Genomic DNA, 7,394 nt, shown 5'->3' with positions numbered 1-7,394 from the left:
GAAAACAAAGGAAACCATTGAAATTTGTTAAATGATATTTCAGTGGAACTTTAGGGATGATATACTAGGCATAATATCATTATTGTTGTGGAGGCTGATTGAATGAATTCACTTGATGGATCTGCTGGAATTGTTCTGGAAACTGTTTGGAAATTGTGAGCTTCTGTATACAGGTAGCCTACCTCCAATCTAGAGAAGTTCATAAATTGCCAAGAACCCTGGACTCATCTAGAATCATTATCATTGCCAACATTAAAGTCCTATGTTTTAAGGGTCTGTGATTTTGTGGTACGTGGTACGTGGAATCATATGAATGAGAAGGACACGGACCCTCTTTGAACTGATACTGATATATTTCATAGCCAAATCACCATGTGTTGAGTTCCCGTTCTATACCATGTGGTATTTCATGTAGCCCTCAAGAATGGCCAAGGAAAGTGGATTCCCCATCCTTAGAGGTAAGGAAACGAAGACCAAGGGAGTCTAAGTAATGGGCCCAAAGTCTCACAGTGGGCTAGGGAGAGAGTATGCGATTTGACCCAAAGTCTTCTTGGCTCCCAAGCAGGTGCCCTGTGGTGCTCCCTGTAAAGATACGTCAATGAGAGTTTATGCCTGTTGTCCGTGATGCATTGACCAGAGTAGAAAAAGGATCCTTTGTCTTGCAGGCAGTCTGGTTGTCAGTTGGCTGCCAAAATTCAGATGTTGGTGGAAGAAGCCACATTATGTACAGTCTTTGCTCCCTTTCGTTTCTCACTGAAATAAGTAAAGATTCAGCCACAGGGCTGTCTACCCAAAGTGTTCTGAAGACTTCAAGGCATTTACTCACCTCCATTTCATGCAGGCAGAGCCCACTGAAGTTGATTTTCTGTGTTCACAGCTGCAGAACCAGGAACTGCTGAGGGCGATGATGAAGAAGGCCGAGCTGGAAATCAGTGGCAAAGTGATAGAAACAATGAAGAGACTGGAGGATCCTGTGCAGCGACAGCGCGTCCTGGTGGAGCAAGAGAGACAAAAATATCTTCATGAGGAAGAGAGGATCATCAAGAAGTTGTGGTGAGTGCCAGTCACTTGCATGTTGAGCTGTTTCACCTGCAAAGGAAAATTATCGTTGCTAAGAAGGAGGTCCTTCCCAGTTGCCCTCTCTTTATTGAGCACCTACTGTGTATAAGTTAGAGTTCTGCTGATGGTGGTATATGTGGACACTTCAGCACCTTTCCATGGAGGCCCAGGAAATTCAGTGGTCCTCAGGTGACTGCATTTCTTTAAAAGCTGCAGCATTGCTGGGCATGGTAGTTCACACCTGTAGTCCCAGTTACTCGCGAGGCTGAGGCGGGAGGATTGCTAGAGTCCAGGAGTTCGAGACCAGCCTGGATAACATAGGGAGATCCTATCTTAAAAAAAAAAAAAAAAAAAAGAACAGAGAGAGAGAGTTGCAGCTTCATACTCTCTCCTCCAGGGCTCAGCAATACACAAAATTAAAAGGAGTAAATGGCAAAACCCAGTGACAAATAGGAAGGCTATATTTCATCTCAATAAATTAAAACTAATAGGCAAAATAACACAGCACTAAAATTATCTTCCTATTATTCAACTGTAGTTAAAATCGCAAAAGAAGAATTTAAATGTAAAGGGTATCTGATCCCGAATGAAAGATGCTTCCTTAGCTGTTATGAATGTTATTTAAGATTCTTATTGAAAGCATCTATCAATTCCTACTATTGAAATGAGCAGAATTTTATTACTCCCCCATCAGCAGGCAGGCACATCTTTTATGGTAATTGTATATTTTGGTATGCAATGAAGATTTATCATAGAACTATCTCACCTTTTAGTATAATGAATAGTAATTTTGAGGGGTTTCTCCAGTGTTGATAATTCTCTTGTTTCTTGGAAAACTTAAATCTCTCAAATTGGGATTGCAAGGGAACAATTTGCAAACTCTTCTCATGGCCATAATGAGAAGAGGTTTCCATGATGGAAAGCATTGTGTTCAATCACCTATCTCCTGTTGGAGCTGTGGCTCATATCGCCCTGGATACCAACCTAATGTGTTTGATTAAAATTAGAGTGTCCCTCTCAGCAGTCTAGAGGGGAGAAAAAAAAAAAAAAAAAAACTTCAATTTGAGTTATTCTTTTCCTAATAAATTAAATCAGGCCACTGTTCATCCACATCTCAAAATAGCTTCCAAAATTCTACTTAGTTCACACATTTATAGGCAGAGTTAATCACCCACCATGAGTTGGTAAGGCTGTTATTTGTCTGAAATGTTTTTGTGACAGCCCAATTATCTAAAACTAGGTCTCCAGATTCTTCTTTAAAACTTCTTTTAAAATGCATATCCTGGCTGGGCACAGTGGCTCATACCTGTAATCCCAGCACTTTGGGAGGCCAAGGCAGCCGGATCACCTGAGGTCAGGAGTTCGAGACCAGCCTGGCCAACATTGAGAAACCCTGTCTCTACTAAAAATACAAAGAAACATAGCTGGCCATGGTGGTGTATGCCTATAGTCCAGCTACTCAGGAGGCTGAGGCAAGAGAATTGCTTGAACCCAGGAGGGGGAGGTTGCAGTGAGCTGAGATTGTGCCACTGCACTCCAGCCTAGGTGACAGAGCAGAACTCCGTCTCAAAAAATAATAGTAAAAATAAAAATAAAAACATATATCCTTTTAATAACGTTTATATAAATTTTCCAACAAAATTATGAAAAAAAATTTTTTTTGAGATGGAGTCTTGCTCTGTTGCCCAGGCTGGAGTGCAGTGGCATGATCTCAGCTCACTGCAACCTCCGCCTCCTGGGTTCAAGCAATTCTCCTATGTCAGACTCCTGAGTAGCTGGGATTACAGGTGCACGCCATAACACCTGGCTAATTTTTGTATTTTTAATAAAGTCAGGGTTTTACCATATTGGTCAGGCTGGTCTCAAACTCCTGACCTCAGGTGATCCACCTGCCTCAGCCTCCCAGAGTGTTGGGATTACAGGCGTGAGTCACTGTGCCTGGTCAGTAAATTTCTTTTTTAAAAAAATTGTGTTTATTGGTTAGCTGAAATAATTATCACTTCTGGCCAGAAAAGTCATCTTTAATCTCAATAATACTCTGAGATTACAGCCTAGCATAGGAATGAGATAGAAAAAGTAATGGAACGAACATATCATAAGAAGGCTTTATCTGGTTGGATTTGTGGGAAGGCCACAGATGAGTAAGATATGCAAAGAGCCCTTAAGAATCTTCAGTCTAGCAAAGCCAACCTGATAAATAGGAGTATAGCCCCAAACACGGGATTTACAGGTACCAGTTTTACCCACACAAAAGAGAGACTAACCCAGGGATCAGGAAGACTTAACCTGAATGAAGTCATTCTTTGTATGACCTACAGGCCACACACAGTATCTAGCACATAGTAGTTTCAGAAATGGTTTGTTAGGCTGGGCACAATGGTTCACACGTATAGTCCCAGCAGTTTGGGAGGCTGAGGTGGGAGGATCACTTGGGACCGGGAATTCAAGAACAGCCTGGGCAACATAGCAGAACCCTGTCTCTACTAAAAATAAAAAATCAGCTGGGTGTGGTGTCATGCACCTGTAATCTCAGCTACTCAGGAGGCTGAAGCAGGAAGATCGCTTGAGCCCAGGAGTTCAAGTCTGCATTGAGCTATGACTGCGCCACTGCATTCCAGCATGGATATTGGAGCAAGACCCAATCTCTAAAAAAAGAAAGAAATGGTTAAACTCAACTGAGATGGCCTCGAAGATGGGGAGATTGCATCAGGAGAGGCTAGACAGGGAAGGACTTCCGGGCAGTAGAACCCTGCAAACCAACAAGTTTCTGGCCTGGAAAATGCAAGATGTCTTTGGAGAACTGGGTAGCAGTCCAGTTAGGCAGGAGAGTTGGGTGCAAGATACACATCCCATATTTGGGGAGTGCCATTCCATTTGCACACTGACTTCCTGTATCTTAGACCATACTCAAGGCCTCACGTACCTGCTTGATGCCTGTCTGGGCTGTGCCTACAGAGATTGGAAGATTCTTTAAGAGAAATCTGGATTTCTGGCTTTTCTTGAAAGTTCTGGGGTTCAACCCCGGATTCACAATTTCTGTGGATGGAGCTTAGGAATCTGCAGTTTACAAACAAAGCTGGTGATTCTGAAGCACCTTCACATTTGAGAGTTACTGCCTAGAACGATGAGGAAGACACTGAGTGTTTGGGTTTTTTTGGTTTTTGTTTTTGGTCAAGGAAGTAGCAAAGCTAGAGTTGTATTGGAGCGAGGTCCCTCTGGTGATCATGTGCGGGACTGATTGAGGGGAAAATAGATCAGTGACTAGGAGACCATATGGGAAGCTACTGTCTCCGTCAGGCAAAAGGCAATGAGGCCTGAACCAAGCAGTGAAAGTAAGAATGAAGTCAAATGCAAAACGTCCTATGGTATTCACCACCTACGACTAGCTCTCAAAATTTTTCTTTAAAACACCTTTTGAAATATATATCCTTTTGGCTGGGCACAGTGGCTCTTGCCTGCAACCCCAGCACTTTCGGAGGCTGAAGTGGGAAGATCGCTTGAGCCCAGGAATTCAAGACCAGCCTGGGCAACATAGGAACATAGGGAGACCCCATGTCTACAAAATAAAAATTAAAAATAAAAACTAAACCCTAGCCGGGCATGGTGGCACACACCTGTGGTCCCAGCTACTCAGGAGGCTGAGGTAGGAGGATGGCTTGAGCCTGGCAGGTCAAGGCTGCATGATCACACCACTGCATCCCAGCCTGGGTAACAGAGCAAAACCCTGTTTAAAAAAAAAAAAAGCAATTAAAAATAACTATATACATATATATCCTTTTAATAATGGTAGTGTAAATTTTCCTTCTATAAGGTATAAAGCAGATTAACTGATTGGATGGCTAGATCTGAATGACAAGAGAGCAGGTTATAAAAGACAGCTGGAAATAGCTAGAAGAGAAGAACTAGAATGTTTCTAGCATGAAAAAAAGACAAATATTTAAGGTGACGGATATCCCAAGTACACTGATTTGATCTGTACAAATTATGTGTACTAAATTATCACATGTACCTCAAAACTCACAACTAGTATGCGTTGATTTTTAAAAAGAGCTTATTTTTTAAAAGCCAGGAATTTCAACTCTGGAATACCAGAACAGCAATATCCCTCTTTCCTTCCCCTCTCCCTCCTCGTTCTCCTTTTCCTCCTTGTCCTTCTTCTTCCAAGCACTAGAATATAAGCCTCCTTGTGGAGACTTATATTCAACTCATGTTAGGTTGAATTACTGGCGAGCCATTCAGAAGGCAGAGAGATTAAATTTGGGTCTAAAACTATGACGAGATGGGCCGGGCACAGTGGTTCACACCTATAATCCCAGCACTTTGGGAGGCCGAGGTGGGTGGATCACTTGAGGTCAGGAGTTAGAGACCAGTCTGGCCAACATGGCGAATCCCCATCTGTATTGAAAATACAAAAATTAGCTGGGCATAGTGGCGGGCACCTGTAATCCCAGCTACTCAGGAGGCTGAGGCAAGAGAATCACTTGAACCCGGGAGACGGAGGTTGCAGTGAGCTAAGATCGGGCCACTGCACTCCAGCCTGGGTGACAGAGATAGACTTTGTCTAAAAATAAAAAATAAAACTATGAAAAGAAATTGGGTCTAGATAATTTCTACATGAAAATAATAATTGGTCTTCTAATAATAGTCAGGTGAAATATATTCCAACAAACTGGATGCTTCTTTTTAACAACACTAGGATGAAAAGCAACTTAAACAAATAGAATGCTATAAACTGTAACATCTATGAATATCTGACATTCTGTGGAGCGAAGCTGGTATTTCAAAAGTCATATTGATTACCATGTCAAAAATGTATTTCCAGCATTCATTTTAGCCCCATGTCTCTCTTACATTTTTGAATTAATAAATTTGAATTTTAATGTTTTATCTAAAATAGGTATCATAAACATTTGCATAGAAGTGACATTGTTGTGTACCATCGTATCAATATACATTTCTGTATATTCCACAAAGCTGTGAAGTTTAAGAGCCTCTGTGTGCAAGGTTGTGAAATCCAAGAGGTATATTGTATAGAAGAGATGAAAACAGAATTCTAGGCAGGCTGACTTTGAGTCAGCTGACAGTCCCTTGCAGTATTAATTACACACTGACAGACATGTTGGTTGTTAACGGAACCAGGATAATATTTGTGTCTTAGCTCTTCCAGCAAAGCTTTGCAGGACTGGACACTGTGTCCAGTCAATGCAGGAAGTCATTCTGTTTGGTTATGCAATGGAAAAGAACTTTTCCACACGAAGTTACCATATTTAGAGCCCTTCAGTGGGGTGGCACAATCTCTTCCTGTCAAGAATGCAATAGCTGTAGGAAGTTTCCCGCGGGTATGTTCACAGAACACTGAGCCCCTTTCCATAGTTCACAGACGTGGACAATGAGCAGATGAGGCTTTCCCTCTCTGGTCCTGAAGTAGCATCATTTCATCTGAAATGACCACAAGCAATTTTGGTTTATTTTTCATAACAGAATGAAAGACATGACCAAAAACTCCATCCCACTTCTTGCAGTGGAGGAATTTGTCATTTTCCCTGGGATCCTGTTGAATACATGTGGCATCCTGCCTGAACCCCTCCCGCAGCTGCCATGTGACCCAGAGCTCTATCCACTTGCCCACCTAAGTGGAAAGGGCCTTCCAGGGCCATCTGTTTGCATATGACGCGGTGCATTCCTTCCACACTCCGGGCTCCAGGAGGTGGGATCGCTGTTCACTTACCGCCCCCTAGTGGTCGCCATTTCCGAAACGGTCTGCGTTTCCGAAAGTTCTTTTTCCCTGCTTCCTCGAGAGAGATTTTTCTCTTTTAGATGTGTAGGTGTTTAGGATGGGGTTAGTAATGTGCCCAAGGAGGTTACTGTTTTCTCAAGGGTGAGACCTCGATCTCCCTCTCTTGGAGCTAGCATCCCCCTCTATCCACAGACACCACATCTGTCGTCATTTTTGTTTTCTGCAGTCATTTCTTCACTTGGTAGCCTGGAGAAGAAAGCGCTCATCCTTGTTGATGGGACAATCAGTATAAACCAGAGGTTCTCATTTAGGGGCAATTTTGCTCGCCCTTCCCCAGGGACATTGGACAGTGTCTGGGTCTGGAGACATTCTGGTTTGTCACAAGTTGGGGTAGGCAAGGTTGCTACTGGCATTGAGTAGATGAAGGCCAGGGGGCTGCTGAACATCCTACCGTGCAGTTTCCTCACACCACAACGAAGAATTACGCGGGCCCAAAATGTCAAATGCTAAAGTTGAGAAGCCTGATATTAATCAATGTGGGCTTCTCGTTTTACTGCACCACAGGTCGGTCTCCCTCTCTTTCTCTCTCTCTCTCTCT

At 42.8% G+C, this 7,394-nt stretch overlaps 1 protein-coding gene across 7 annotated transcripts in view; it reads left to right on the top strand.

Moving 5' to 3' along the window:
- KIAA1217 (KIAA1217 ortholog) overlaps positions 1–7,394 on the top strand; it is a 914,794-nt gene that overhangs the window by 874,490 nt on the left and 32,910 nt on the right. The window lies entirely within an intron of this gene.

This window comes from Mandrillus leucophaeus, unplaced genomic scaffold (assembly GCF_000951045.1).
Source record: "Mandrillus leucophaeus isolate KB7577 unplaced genomic scaffold, Mleu.le_1.0 Scaffold394, whole genome shotgun sequence".
Lineage (NCBI taxonomy): Eukaryota > Metazoa > Chordata > Mammalia > Primates > Cercopithecidae > Mandrillus > Mandrillus leucophaeus.
The sequence above is the reverse complement of the archived record's forward strand: the minus strand, read 5'-3'. Positions and strand labels throughout refer to the sequence as shown.